This window comes from Gallinula chloropus (assembly GCF_964237585.1).
Source record: "Gallinula chloropus genome assembly, chromosome: 3".
Lineage (NCBI taxonomy): Eukaryota > Metazoa > Chordata > Aves > Gruiformes > Rallidae > Gallinula > Gallinula chloropus.
Genome location: NC_140087.1, coordinates 81,162,700 through 81,178,505, shown reverse-complemented (window position 1 = coordinate 81,178,505; position 15,806 = coordinate 81,162,700). Strand labels below are relative to the sequence as shown.

General features: G+C 39.9%; 1 pseudogene across 1 annotated transcript in view; it reads right to left on the bottom strand.

Moving 5' to 3' along the window:
• Positions 1-155: 155 nt before the first annotated feature.
• LOC311189471 (trimethyllysine dioxygenase, mitochondrial-like) overlaps positions 156-15,806 on the bottom strand; it is a 31,130-nt pseudogene continuing 15,479 nt past the window's right edge. Inside the window, exon 3 of the transcript in view lies at positions 156-282. The product of the transcript in view is annotated as a trimethyllysine dioxygenase, mitochondrial-like (transcript). The remainder of the gene's footprint in view (positions 283-15,806) is intronic.

The window sequence follows — 15,806 nt, the reverse complement described above, 5'->3', positions numbered from 1 at the left end:
GAGCGGCCGCCGCGGGGGCGGGGCCTGCGCGAGGGAGCAGGTGACGCGGCTTTTGGGCTGGAGCCGTTAGGCACGAGCCGCCTGCTGAGGCGCAGCCCGCTGCCCTCGCTCCCTTCACGGGAAAAGGCCCCGTCGGTACAGGCCCGGAGGAAGCCTCAAGCCCGAGTTCCCGCTCCAGGCAGGTCTCCGGTCCCACCGTCGCGGTGGCTTCGCTGCTCTCGATCAGGTTGATGAGTCTTCCTTGTATGAGGGCACCGATAGCGTGATGGCGCGTTACGAGCGCTGAATAAAAACTGGTGAGAAGCTTTTAGTCACCGGCCGCCTCAGGCTGCGCTGCGGGATTGTTTGTATGCGAGTGTCCACCCCAAGGGACTGCCGTCCCCAGGCAGGCAGCCAGGCTTTCCCAGCGCACTGTTGAGACCATCCCAGCCACTGGACTTGCACTTTTCCTTGGCTTCAATGAGACTCCCGTCAGCCCCAGCCCTTCGCCTTGTCCAGGTCCCTCCAAATAGCAGCTCTGCTCTTGAGTGGAATGGTTGCACTCTTGATTAATGGCCACTAGGTCAGTCAGATTCCTTACCTAGCCTGGTAAATTGACCAGAAAAAAAACAAAGAAAAAGAGTTCACTACATGTCTGAGCCGCCTTCCTGTCCAACACAGAAGTTAGCCCTTAGTTGCTGGAGGCTGTCTTGACTTGGAAGTAATTCATGCTGAAGAACTTTCTAGCAGTTACTCCAAAAGTTAAGTAGTCCTGTAAAAATACACTCTTTTCCCCAGTGGAGGAAACAGTATGACTTACTACCTCTGGGTTTTGTCACGCTTAGCCAGTTTGTCTTACAAGGCTCCTTTACATTACTCCCATATTTCTCCATAGGAATCTGGGCTTTGAACAAAATTCCTTAAACTATAGGTCTGGCCTTTACTGACACAGAAGTAGACTCAGCTGTAACAGCTGAGGGCAGAAGCAAAAGATTGCTTTTAAATCAGGAAGAGTTTAGCAGCAGCTACAGGCTTCCACTATTCCTCTGACATACCTGCCCATAGCACCACTCGCACTAAGCAGAAACAAAATAGTGGCAACAACTTTCCTCATTTGCCACTAATCAAGAGTAGGTCACTTCTCCCAATGACTCAGCCATATTCTCTCCTCACTAGGTATTCAAATAGCACCCGCCACTACAAAAGAAAACAGCTCTCCAGCATTGTAGATGTCCTCAGCCTTTCTGAGCTGTAAGCTTCTTGACACTACAACCAATGCCAGCTGAGGGTTATGTAAGAGCCTCATGAATACATCCATCTTCTAAGATCTTCCATGTGATACACATAGACTGAACTTAAATTCTCCATATTACTTTTCTAATTCTTTACCTATTATTTTGATTTGTAAAAAAAAAAAAAAATCATTCTGTAATTTATCAATGCTCTTCCCAACAGATTCCCAGCAAATTGGTTGAGGCATTTTAGCAATATTTACACCTGAAAATATGTACTGAAGAGAAGGAAATACAGCAGCAGAATTTTATTAAGGCACATGCTTGGCTAAAGTTCCCTCATGAAGAGGTAGTACATTTTTCTTGGTAAAAACTGGAGAAACCCAAGGGAAATATGCTAATTTTTTCATAGAGTCTTGGGGGGGTTTAAGTGATTGACCAAAACCAAGAGAGGTTTGAGATCGGGTAGAGCCAAATTAGGAAAATTTGTGTGACTAAGAGCTGCCATGCAAAAGGGAACATTAACAACATGTGCAAATGCTGAGGAACATTTTACTGCATGGTAGAAGTGCAGAATAATTCTATTTATGTCCTCAAGGAACATGCAAATGAAGGGGGTGGCAAAACAGATCTCTATGAAGTGGCCAATTAGCAGCCACAAGTAAAATGGTTGCTCCAAATATATAGGAATCTCCCTATGAATTCTAAAGGATCAGAAAAGAAAGATTTCAGGGTGAAAAGAACAAAAGACTTACGGTACACCTAGGGAAATCTTTAGTATGAATTAGTATAGAACAGATTGCTAAGTAATTTCTAGCCACATTCAGCATAGAGGAGGTTTGCAGTTCAGGCAAATTCTGGTCAGGAACAAAGCAGAGTTGCTGTCATTCCTAAATCCAAACACAGTGTTCCTAAAACACAGGAGACATGTCACAGTGCTGCTAATCCCTCTGAAATAGGTTAGGATTGCAAAGATGGAGAAGAGACACCTTGTTTGAACCTCATTAGGAACATAAGATGGGAGAAAACGAGGGCCAGTTAGGAAAGAAATGTCTGGGCCAGACAATTCATTATTTTTGTGATTGCTTCAGTTACTCTGGCCCTTACAAAACTTACTCTCCTTTAGCTTCCCTGGGCTTCTGTTAAACTTGTACATCATCAACTTTTACCCTATATGTGTGTGTTGCTCTGATGGCTTTGCATAGCTCTTGAGAGTTACAGTTTTCCAACTTCCATGTTCCCACTGCTGCTACAGAAAAGGTTTAAAAATCGAGCTGTCAGTTTAGGGTTTAGCAGTTGGTGATGGAAGTGTGTCATTAACCACAGTTAAGGTTTGGACAGAAATTGGAAGAATAAATTTATGAATTCACTTCTGTAGCTGTTTGGTTTAGTCTTGATTATAAAATGGGCAGCTTAACTATATCATGGAAAGAACAAGTAAGCATACTAGATCTGCATGAAAGGATGGGTACCAACAACTTATCTTTCTCCTGTTCTGTGATACTGCAGGCACTCCTGTCACAAATATTTCTATATTAGAGCGCTGGTTTACCTTGATGACCAATGTCTGCTCTGCACAGGGGACACAACCAAAATAATTCTTTCCTAGACTTTCCTAGAAATAATTTCAGTGTTGCTCTTGAACTTGAGGAAGACTCTGCTTTGTCATCCATAAAGGTTTTCCCTGTGTAGTTCACTGAACTAAAATTTAGTCTTCTGTGAGTGTGTGACTTTCCACTAGAAAATGGGAATTAAAACCTCACTGATTTTAGGTGTGTGGTTACAGGGTATAGTTAGAAGACTCCTCCTCTAAGTTTGTTTTTATTAGGTTTGTTTTCTACTTTATTGAATATTATCCTGTTACTAGTTTGTGGGGGTATCTTGTGGCAAAGAAAAGTATTCCAGCATTCTTGATGTGTTTTCTTTGACCGTGTGCCATGGTGGATTCATGACACTGCCTAAAGCACGATCAATTCTTGTAACACTATTTCCCAAAATACGCCTAATATCACAAAGTAAATTTTCAGTTCTATAATGGTTTTCCAGAGCTCCCCTCTTAAACTTTAGGAATTTGTTTCTGAAAGAATGTTTGTAAAGCACAAAAATAAGAGGTTATCACACAGACAAAAGCAATTTTGATGTTTGCAATTTTAATTTAACCTGCACATGTGCCTAATGAAAAATATTTGCAATATATTTTTCACTATGTGAATGGTAAAAGAGTTTACGACTTTATAATTTAAGTCAAATATTAGAGTAGATAATAAATTGGCCAGAAATAAGTATTGCATGCATTGTCTAATATAGATCTATTAATCTTAAAGTTTGCTATGTTTAAGGAGAATGGTTTAGTTTTAAATAGATCACTAAATCTACAGCACTGAAACTGACTGTTGGAAACTTATGATAGTTCTGCCTTAGATATCTATTTAAAATTAACAAAAAATTTATTAAGGGTTTGACTTTTGGCCAGGAATGTTCATATTTGTCCTTTAAATAAGACTACAAAATTCATTGGAATCAAGACCATATGAATGTAATGACTACTCACCAACAGGTAGACACATAATGACAAGAGGAAATAATATTTTGCAGCTTCATAAAGAAAGCCAATGAGGATGCTATACACATGCTAATTCTAGTTAAAAGTAGCTTTCAAGAAGAACTAGAGTTATCCTGTCAAGCACTCCAATTTGAGGATAATTTATGAAATGTATTCAGCACTGAAAAAAATGTCTTTTGTTATCAAAAATCCTCACCACTCATTTGTTGCTTATGCTTCTTAAGCAGAGGAGTTAATGTACATCACTATAGGCACATTAGAGAGCACTAACAGTTCTGATGGTTCTGCCATACCTTCCTTTACAGCTGTTCTTGATCTTCTAGTATTAATAAAAAAATATGTTTTTTCATCTTGCCTGTATGCCCAACTGCAGACAGCACTTGGCTACTGAGATGAAGTTTGTTGTATGAACACTGGGACAGTAACTCAGCAAAGCGTAACAGTGGTCAGCATATTTCCTACAGCCAGAAGCATCCCTAACCTCCAGGGGGAAGAGATGCCAGAGCACGTGGTTCAGTAGGGAGCTGGAGGAACAGCTAGCTTGCTTTGAAGACACAGCTGCTCAGCAGGGAAACTGGGACAGAATGAGATTTGACACCAGAAGGGCAGCCTGTTTCTGGTGAAATGTCTCTGTATTGGCATCTTTACATACCTTCCAAGGTATAGAATGGATGGACAGGAAGGCATTTGCAAGCCTTATGTAATATCCAGTCCAGTAAAGAGGTGCATGCTGGGGGATTCCTCTACCCACACAGCAGGCATGCCTCCGCATCCTTATCTTTGCATAACTCAAGCATAGACCTCCTACAAGATCATCTCCCACCTCTGATGTGCATCTGTTCATTTTCTGCCTGTCAAGCCTCTTCAGAATTTAAAAGAAATAGGTTGCAAGATATAGAAACTTTCAACTTTGAGTGCATCAGATCAAGACAGATCTGATAAGAAATGCGAATTTTTTATTGTTTGACTTTTTCTTCTTTCCAAAGTGGAATGCTCTTGCTGTGTAAGGATCTGTTTCTTGCAGTGTGTTTTTCCACAGCAATAAAAATATCTCCAAGGCAGAAGTACAATTCTCTTTTTAGACCTGACACCTCCAAAGCCTGATATACATGGCTGAGTTAGATGAAAAGATATTATTAGGCTTCTATTAGATTATGATGCAAGATCAAGCTGGCTAGGCTCATCAGTAAATCCAGTGCAAACATCTGTGGCCAAATTCTGCACTTATACGTGGTTTGACTGTTATACTGGTTCTCTTATCAGTTATGAAAAGGGAATGACTGCACACAGGATTTACAATTTAAACAGCCATTGACAGAATAATTCTGCTCCAAAATGAAATCAGACATTATGCTATTAAAGGCAAAGGAGTTATTCTTCCTTACACAATACATGAATCCAAAATTCAGGTCTTTATCACAAGACTAAGATTTGTTAGATATAGCAAGAATATTTATTTATACATGGCATTTTACCATCACCTACTTTTTTCCAAAAATAACATTTTTACAGCTCCATTCTGGCAGCTGCATGTTGCATTGAAGAGGTGAGTCAAACTCTGTTGAAGTCAGGTAGATGTGGAGATCTTCTATTGGCTTCAGCAGGGACTGCACAAGAATTGCATATCTGAAAGCTGCACTGGGCATCATGAGCACAGCAAGTGCTTTTTCTGTTCCAGACAGAGTGATAGTGTCACTATCAGCAGGCAGCTCTCTTCACAGCCTGTCGTCCTCATTTTAAACCTGCTCTGAATGCTACAAGAGCTCAGCAGGGAAGCAGGCTGCCCAAAGGCACAGATGTAAACCCAGGTTAAGCTTACAGGTGTTCTACATCTACAGGTGTGCACTCTGTAACACACAAAATATATACTGTAATTTTTTTTTTTTTAATATTATAGTGCTTGAAGACGTCCTGTGAAAAGAATAAAAGCTCACCTGGAAAGATGACATGTTTGAGAAAACAAGAACTGTCAGAAGCTAGGTTCTTGCTTGTAGTCAATTTTTTATGTCTCAAAGACATATTGCAGCAAAGCCATAAATCCAGATGCCATTCCAGATAGTTCTCAAGCCAAGCTTCCACAAATTCCAACCTTCACAAATATCTTTATCTACAAATCTGATTTTAGTGCTGAGATAAGCAACTACTGATGAAAGCAGCAGGATAAACGTGAAACAATAAAGAAATATTTTCCAATGTATTGCTGTTCCTATACTACCTCTTCAGAGCTTGCAGTCTTTCTTTCCTGCTGTAAGAAAATACATCTTCAGCTAAACACAATTAAAACCAGTATTTCCAACTCCCATCTGAAGTGCTAATGGGTATGTTGGCTTGATATGCATGCCAGTATTTCAGACTTCTGTGGGAACAATCTTCTCTGATAATTTTCAGGTTTTAATTATGTTCATCTCTCCTTCAGTATTACAAAACAGGTATAAAATCCTTATCCTGGACCTGCTGTTTAACTAGTGATTACCTACAACTCTGGGCATGTTTCTCCCATTCCTTTCCCACTGACCTGTGCTTTACGTAGACCAAGGACAACGGGCAAATAATGCTCAGTGTTGGGGGGGTGGCTTCTGACAACCATTTAAAGAAGGTAAATGACTACACAAGACATTGCAATGCACTGGAAAGATCTCCCTGTCAGAGAAACTTACTGAAACACACGCTAAGAACTGTAATTATGTAACCATATTCTGCCACAGTTTTGCCACTGTAATTCTCATTGCTCTCCCTTTCCCAAGGACAGTTTAAAATAAGTTACTTCAAAGAATGACACTGCAACACAATCTGAATTTATCTCATAGCTCATCTTGCATTACTAGTGTCCAGTAGACATTTCAGGCCATTTTTCCTTTGGACAATAATGTCAAACTGTTCCTGGAATATTAGGAGAAGATTGCTGTTGCTTATAGTCATAAAATCACCCCATTGATTTCAGAGAGGTTAGTTACTTGAATGAAAACTGCATTTGATCAAAAAAAGTTCTGTACTGAAATGTAAAGGCAGCTGAGGTCAAAACTCACAGTCCTGACAGTTCCTTTTTCATAACCAAAAATCCAGATGAATGAAGAACCAGGCAGAGCAAGGTGATTTTATTACCTGGATTGTCTCTGCAGCATTGCTACAGAAATGGAATGAGCGGACTGCTTACATTTGCAGTAATTTATGTGGCCATACATATATTTCTCTCTGCTCCAAAAAGAGGTGGCATATAGATCAAGAAGACTCTGCAAGGATGTATTCATGAATGGGCCTCTGCTGTTAATGACTAAATGATCTTACAGGTGCCAAAGAAAATGGGCCACCCAGATAACTGCTTCCAGACTAGTCTCCATCTGGTACCGAGCTTCCCCATAGCTCACTGTGCAGCTGCTTGCATGTGACAGTTGCCAAAGGCCTGTATGCCGCTGCTGTCAACAGACCCTTCTAGGTACTTTATCATCCGGGGGTTACAATTGCCTTTCAGTTATTGGGACAGCGATCACAGACCTGCTGTGGTAGCCACTATTTAGTAAAAACTCTGTTAGATTTGGCAGGAGTTTTGTTTGAAGAAATTTTCTGGATTAGGCTACAGATTGTTAGATTAAGAAACTGTATCTCTTATCTCAGACTTGAAAGCAGAAGTCTTTTTAAATGCAAATTGTCAGACTACTCAAGCTTCCAGGAAGCTGAAATTCTAGTCTTTTATTTGCCAAGGCCACAAAAATCTTCAAATGTACAAAGACAATCAGCAACCAGTTATCATCCTGTGATTAAATGCAGCTTCCAAGGTGTCCATAAATATTTAAGTCTATTGCAGCTTGCAGACCTGTGGTTTGATAATTAAGGTGATCACTGTAAAGAAAAATATTGATTTTTCTCTGGCAGGTTCCTGTGCAGAGCACTTAAGTGATCCAGCCCTAGAATACAAGGGTGTCAGGCACAAAGTCAAGATGATATTTTTCCTTTTGAAGGAAAGAAAAAAAACTGTAGGGGGTGCACATTTATCTGAAGTGTGGGCTGATAAAGCTTATTTAAAACTTTCTTTCAGAGCCAACCCTTGCCAAAGACTGCATTAGCAGATATCTAGAAATAGTGTATTTTGTACAGTATATGAATGTTAAAGTTGGTAAGTGCTCGGGGCCTTCTTTGCCAGCCTTTTCCTGTTAACTACTGTTCAGCTCCACAATTGGACAACATAAAACAGATATAATCAATGAGGGGGTTATGGATGGTAACAACCTAAAAGATGCTTTAAGGATATGAATGTGTAGTGTTAAATGGCTTGTTCCAAAGGAGTCCTTTACTGAAAGTTCATATTTATTGCTGAAATATTCCTAGCCATGATGCAGCTCTGTGTGGCAATCATTTCATGGAAAGCATTCCTGGTGTTTCAGCTTCATGTACAAGCTCTTAAGCCTGACTGTCCTGGATGTCTTTTCATCTTGAGGAAAATGGGAAACACATTGTGCACTTTTAAAGGCTTACATATCCTCAAACACCTTTTTTCAATCCATGTCAGCTGCTATCTTGCACTGCAAATGGCATGTCATTTATCATATGAAAGTTACAGGAAAGTCATTTTCAGGGACCCAGACCCAACCCTGTAACAAACTGCTGTTTGCATATACTTAAGCACAGCAAAAGAGTCAGTAGAGACCTGCTAAGCAGCAACTGCCAAAACAAATCTGCTTCGGTCTTAGATCCTCCTGTCTCTGGCAAGGAGACTACAGATTCAAGTCTTACGTTCTAGTCCTGTGACACTCTGGTCACTCCTACAGCCTGTCCTTCAAGCAAATATAACATTTGATGTCCTTGACCCTAATTATAGCTCATGTCACAACTCACCCAGTGAGAATGTTACTGTCCAGCTGCTCAAAACACTGGGAAAGGGTGGAATTCATATTTCTGTGCCTCACCCAGGAGACCAGCTTTTGATACAAGTGCTCCTGTAGCACAAGTGATAGATACTCTTTAAGCTGATATTTTACATTTTGTTCTTGCATTTCTATAGGATTTTCTGGATAAATTAATAGGTAAAAATAGGAAAGCATAGGACAATGATGACCTTTCAATATGACTTCTCAGTTTAAAACTCTAGGGACAGGCATTCTGCTTCTGTCTTGCAGACACATTAACGTAAGAAAACCACCAAGATTGTAAACCTGAAGGCAACTGAAGCTAAAGGTGTGTTGAAACAGCCAGATTAAATAGCTGAGCAGACATTCATACTTGTAACACTCACAGAGCCTTGCCCGTAATAATAGGAAGATTACTTTCTGATTTGGCTTTGGTAGAGAATTGTGCCTTTACAAACTATTAGGACATAGCTATAAATTACCTGCTTCATCTTGATCTCAATACAGATCCATATGCCTGGAACATGTCTGGCTAAATCGCAGCTTCTAACACAACAGCACTTGTTCATCCTTTTCATGCATCTTTGTGAAGAAGCCAAATTACATGCCTCATTGAGGTGGAGTGAAAAAATACTTAATTGCCATTTAGAAAACAACAAAAGTTATTTAAAATGATTGAACCCTCTAATCAATTTCTTAAATGCAACCATATGATTTCTGTGACAGAAGGCAGAAAAAAAGCCATAAGAATGTGCAGGGAGTCACCCAAGTCCCACCACACCCTAACAAATGAGCTCTGCTGTCGTACTCTAAAACGGAAGGCTGCCATTTGGAAATGTAACAGACATTTTTTGTAAGTCCTCTTAACTGTGCCTACCATTTGTTGCTGCTTTTGGTTCAGTTTATTTCCTAGTAAAATTTGTTATGTGAAAAAAAGGCCAGACAATTAAAACAACTTTTTGGCTGCTACCAGGTGCTGACTTCTTCCTTTTCCTAAGAAGGAATACAGGGTTTATGCCCAAAATTTCTTTTGGGGCTCAGTGCTATCCCTTAAAGTGAATATCAAAGTATCAAATCTCAATAATGCTTGGGGACTGCAGAGAAGGTGTAGCCCATCTCTAAAGCTTACCATAGCATCATTCTTATGTTGCTTTCATGTTCTGTTCTTATTTGCTAGTGATCTATAACAAAAGTACAGAGAGTTTTTAAAGAGCCAGTCCTTTAGGCTCTATTTGATTAATTGCAAAATAACCACCAGAACCTCCTACAGACAAAAGAAAGGTATATTACTGAAGGGGCTTAAGAACAAACAAATCCATATTTAGCTTCCTGAAGTCTTGTTTGAGCATCTAGAGAATCTTCAAGTTATAGACTCCGAACAGAGCATTTTCTGCTAGTCCAGGCTCCATGAAAAGACAGAGACCACTGTAGTAGGTGGACAGGCTAGAAAACCCCGTAATGTTAAAACCCATTGCAATAGACACACTGAAGAACCATGGTTGTTAAAAAATAGGTTCCCTACTCAGAGCTATAAAGTTAATTACATGTTCATGCAACTGACAAAACTAAAAATATTGTTAAAGAAATCAAAGATGCGAACTTAAGTACAATTTTGCTGGTTAATATAACATAAAAAGCCAAACCTCAAAAACATTTTGAAAAAACAAATCACATACTCTTGTGAGTTACATATACCACACACCAAACTGCTCCTAAAATAATTAAAGCCTATTGCCCCAGAAAGAGAGCAGGCTTTCAGGACCATGTACTTACAAATTTATATGATGAGCAGATCTTGCAAATAACATTCCTCTTGCAAACATCTACACTAAGGCCCTGAAGGCATTAATAAGCTCTGTTGGTCCCAGTCTCACCCACAACTCTTTCCATTGGTCCCTGGGTCTCATTTAAGCTGAAGTTTTGGCACTAGATGCTGGTTTTGGCTTGTAGGATTTTTAGTTTCTGGCTGTGTTTTATGGTAGTCTTTATTTTGGCAGTTTTATTTTGTGCTGTTTCTCTCTAAGTTATCTGCATGGCTCATGGACCTGGTTCATCCCCTTATTGTGTCTGGGTCTGCTGATGGATTTTGTTTCCCTGTGGTACTGGGTGCCATGTTCTAATCTTGCAGGAAGGTCTCCTGGTTAGGTCTGTGTTGGGGTTGCTCTTGGGTCCTGGCTCAGCCCTACTTATAGTGCTGTAGCATTCTTGCTGTTACCTGATGTGATAAGTGGGAAGATGGATAGACTAGGCTGGGAATGGAGCTGTACAGAGTAAGTTAGTGTTACTTCTATAAGTTAAACTTAAAATTTTCTGAGATTTTAGTAATGCTGAGGAACATATAGTCTTGATTTTAAAATCTCTGGAGATGGGCAGTCCACTCTTCTCTTTGTTAGGTTTTTTTTAGGATTTTATTGGGCTAAGAAACAGGGGGGAAAATTATTATTTTTCAAATGGCAAGTGTACTTTGTTGCAACAGGATGTATACTTGTCACGGACTCCTGTCAGTGAAACCAACAGGATTACAGAGAATGGGATTTGCTTCTGTAGTTCAGAATAGGCTGTTTAGAGAAACAGATTACTGGATGTTAAACTAATCTTCTGAAAGAACCTACTTACTTTCAGCCTGGAGAGGAATAGAGATTACTGACAGTTCCTCCAGGGAACAGAGCTATTTAATGCTGTCTATAACCAGAGCTTTTTTTATATTTTCTAAGCTTGACCAGAAAGTATGAATACATGTGTCATACTTGGATCAAGCACCCATTTGCAGAGTATCTAGTTGCCATGAGTGGCTGGCAGTAGGTTCCTGGAGAAATCAGATAAGAAATGTGTGTATACTGCTATACCTAGGCCAGATGCAGTTAGAGCTTTTGAAACTGCTGCTGTTTCACTACTCATTGGATTGGGTGCACCCAGCTACTTATGGTTGGATTCTAATTAGCATCACTCTATATTTTTCTGCAGGGTAGCATAGCAAACCCGGCATACTTAATGAGATTGCCATGCTGCTTTCACAGCTTTAACTGTCAACCTACTTTTGGTCTGAAGAAATGGAAGTGCTGTTTGTTAAAATACAAGCTGGAAGGAGTTAGAAAAAAGTTAGAGGGAATGTTTGTACTTCTGAGGTTTCCTGGAACATGAGAAAACCATGTCAGTGCCTAAGTCTCCCCTACTTTCTAAGGATGACTGCCCAGTAAAAATATCTCTTCAGATCAAAATTTCCTGCCTCTCTTACTTGAAACAAATATCTTTCTTTCTGCCAGAGCATTTTGCAGTATAGTTTGCTGGTTTGTAGCAGCTAGCAGTATGCCTTACTGCATTTGTGTTGCTTTGCAGTTTCTGGTTGTCCCTTTCTCAAGACACCGAGTTAAGAGTAGCACTGTGAGAGACTTAATGTGTTTGAAGATGAAGAGGCAAACCACTCTCCTTTGCAGATTGTGGTTTTAAGAGGCTTGAAAAGGACTATGTAAATCCTGTAACACATAATGCTTTCTGCACACCTGGAACAGACTTTTATGCTCAATATATCAGTAAGGTTAGTGAAGCTGAAGCAGATAAAGAATGACTGATGTGGCCCAACATCACTAAGCTCATCTGGGCAGAACAGGGTGAAGTATACTTCCTTCATTGTATTGTTCTAACAACGTGGTTGTGTTTTCTGCATGTCTTCTCAGTACTTTATTTGCTTGGACAAAACAAATACCTACTGCTCTTCAATTTCCAAATAGCCATTCCTCATGTAAGGGCAAATGCTAAATCATTGTGCTTGCTAATAGGATTTTTGCAGCATATTTTTCATTTTGTCATCAGGAAAGATTTTCCTGACAGATGTAGGAGTTCAATTTGAAGAACACTGGCTTTTGGGGGGATATTGTACCTCTATGTTCAGATATACTTGATAAGCTGTATGATATTAAAAGTGAGCTAGTGGTTTTTTACAATACCTCCCTGTCCTGGGTCTGGCCATGCCAGATTCAACCTCCCCAAGCAGTCATCACAGGTGAGCTGAGTTAGCCTGGGCTGTTTTCCACACCACCTGACATCACTTCCCCATAAAAGGGACTGGTTGGGGAGGGATAGGGGCTTGGTGCCTCTGGGAGTATAGCTGAGGGTTGATGGGTCCTTGTGTTGTGAACTCTTCTGTAATCATTGGGCTGGTAAGATATTCATTGTTATCACCTAGTGTCAGTGTAATTGGCTGTTACTATTTTACATTCACAATGACTTTGTTAGTAAACTGTCCTTACTCCAACCTATGGAGGCTCTGTTTCTCCCGTGGGAGTGAGTGAGCCATGTGTGGTGCTCAGGACTGAACCACCACACACCCCTTGATTTCTACTGGTCACTAATGCTTTTCACATCACTAATACTTCATAGAGGGGAGTGCCTTTAAAAACACTTGTGTATCAGAATACGCTAGTGAGGGATGTTATTATTGCTGCTATTGCTTACAAACTGTAAGTTATAGCAAATACTGTGTAACAACTCATCCTCAATTTGTGGAGTGAAAAGAAAAAGCTTGCTAAGACTAAGCAAATTTGTGCGATTTCCCTTAATGACTTATGGATTCGGAGACCAGCCTTCGCTTTCTTGTCTGACCAAAGCTGAATACAAGAATTATAAGGCTGAATCTGGCAAATTGCTGTCAGACTGAAAGTCCTGTCCCAACACTGGGTAACAAATTCATATCAAAAGAGTACAAGCATAGGCTGTGCATACCACTTCTTATTTTGGAAGCACCTGGAACTAATAATTGTTTCTGGGAAATTAAGTTTATCTTTAGTTGTCAGCAACAGACTTTGTGACTTTGCTTATCCACACTTTGAACTTGTTCATGAATCCTTTAGCAGTTGGCTTCATGACTTAATTATGCTTTATATTGTCTAAGTAGCTCCTTTATTCACTTAGGACCTGTGTCCTTGTAACCAGTGAGTTGCCTCTTCAGTACTGTGAGAACTAGGTATTTATTCCCTTTTCCCTCTTTAGCATTCTGTAGACTGACTGCTGTGCTATTGACTGTGGTGGAATCTGGGATCCTGAGTTACAAAGTGAAAGTAAATGCCTGCTCTAGATGTAAATGCAACTTGCATTTTCTACCCCTCTCCCAGTTCCTTGGCATTGTAGCATGTTAGTGACAGCTTGGAGCAGGTGTGGTTTCCATTTCTGTGTGATGAACCACTTGTATACTTATCTTCTGAAAATGTGATGACAGATTGGGAATGCATCCAGTCAGACAAACCATGTCCTCCTCAACACTTGCTTGTGTTGGTGGATGCTGTGCTCAGTCAATTAACAGTTTGTCAACAGCTGATTACAGAATTGTAAAATTAAGATAGCACCTCCAGCTAAGTAGATTTTCTTTCTCTTAGGATATCAGCATATTGGTAGTGTAGTGCCGTTCTCTTTCCAGACTGAGCTTGGTTTCCTTGCTGGTACTGCTACATCAGTCTGAACAGCAGCTTCATTGCAGTTACCAAGACTCCAAAGGCTTTCTCAATTTTTTTTCATGATGACAAGGAATTAACACTGGCCTTGAATGCCTCTGTTACAAGCCTTCGGTCACTCTAAGACTGTGGAAAAATACTCTGTTTCACAGAAGGTGAAGGGGCTGTTTTAATCCTGAAATTGTAGAACAGCTCAGGTTGGAAAGGACCTCTATAGATTGATTATCTGGTCCAGCCTTCTATGGAAGAGAAGAGATTACATCTCATCAGAGATGTCAGGCACTTTCTAAAACCTGAAACTGGGATAGTAGCTTGAAGGTTGCCTGTGGAGGCTCTCCTTATGCTGCAGTGTAAAAAGAAGGGTTGTAAGTTGGAGTACAATGCTTGTTAGCTTCAAGCAACCCTGCAGCTCATCCTGGTTTAGAGTTGCTGCTGGATTTTGGGCAGGCTCTTAAAGCCAAGTTGCAAAAAAGCCATTTTGCATTCAGCCTTTCATCTATGTGTATGCACACAGCTCTGCATGGCTGAGGGCAGAAACAGGAGTTCTTATGTGTGTAACTTTTTCACCATTCATGCTGCTTATCCACTTCACCTGGCTTTTTATGTACAATTTGCATTCTGCTTTTGTTTGGGAAAAGTATGGTGAGGAGAGGCTGGAAGGAATGTTGAAGGGAAATAGGCTAAGAGTTAATTTCTAATAGCTCAAATGATCAGACCCCAAAAGTTTTATTACTGATTCAGAAAGCTTAACATGAAGCAATTAAAAGTGTAAAATCAGTATGTCCAAGTGAAAAAATATTGAATAGATGTTAGTGTACTCTCAGGGATAAAAAAATCCACCCTACTACAGCCACAAATATCTTGCAAGATCCACAGATTCAGAACATACAATATCATTCTACGTGTTCAGAAATACAACTTGAGTCTCTTAATGTTTTCAATTTTTCTGTCTTGGCTTTTGCCAGAAATATGATGGCAAAACTCTTCACTTTAGAAGTGTGCAGTACAATGAAATCTTCATTGAATGCTTTACTGATGTCTTCTCCTGTCCACTCTCTCTTTTCCTCAGTTCTTTATGGCAGAAATCACTTCTGCAATTTGCTTTAATGGGATGCTTCCAGTCCAGGGAGAATTGCTACAGGACAGATATAAATCTGAATGATCTTTGTGTCATGCTGAGTATGAACTTCATGTTCAGAAGTTGCTTTACTTTGGTAGAGCTCCACTGATTGCAGTGCACTCTTTCTAGCATCCCCATTTTTAATGACATGAATAGTATGTTAAAAACCTGCTGTTTTCTTCTTGGGACATATGTGAGCTTATTACTGGTCTCTTGGTGGCTGTTGGTATAGCAAATATTTAGAAAATTCTTTTGCTGCATCTACAGAAGTAATAAGCTTTTTTCACCTTGTGCCCATGTACAGATTCTAAATGACAATCCCAATTTAAAGTAAAACTAATAAAATAACATGAACTAAACTATCTGCACCTTTAGCAACATTTTTCCTTAGTTTTAAAACTGGGGGGGAAAATTGAATATAGCAGAAAATGCTGTGTCTGGATTTTGCAGCTCCCAGCTCTTGACAGCTAGTCTACATTGTCTGCCCTGGAGAACGTTCAGCTGCACATAAAGATAGGCAATAAAATTACTACTTGGAGGCCTTTGTTTTAAACAGTCTATGTTGGCTGAAACATGGAAGAATGCTCAGAAGCCTCTTCAACTTTTTTATGGAAAACTCTATGGAAA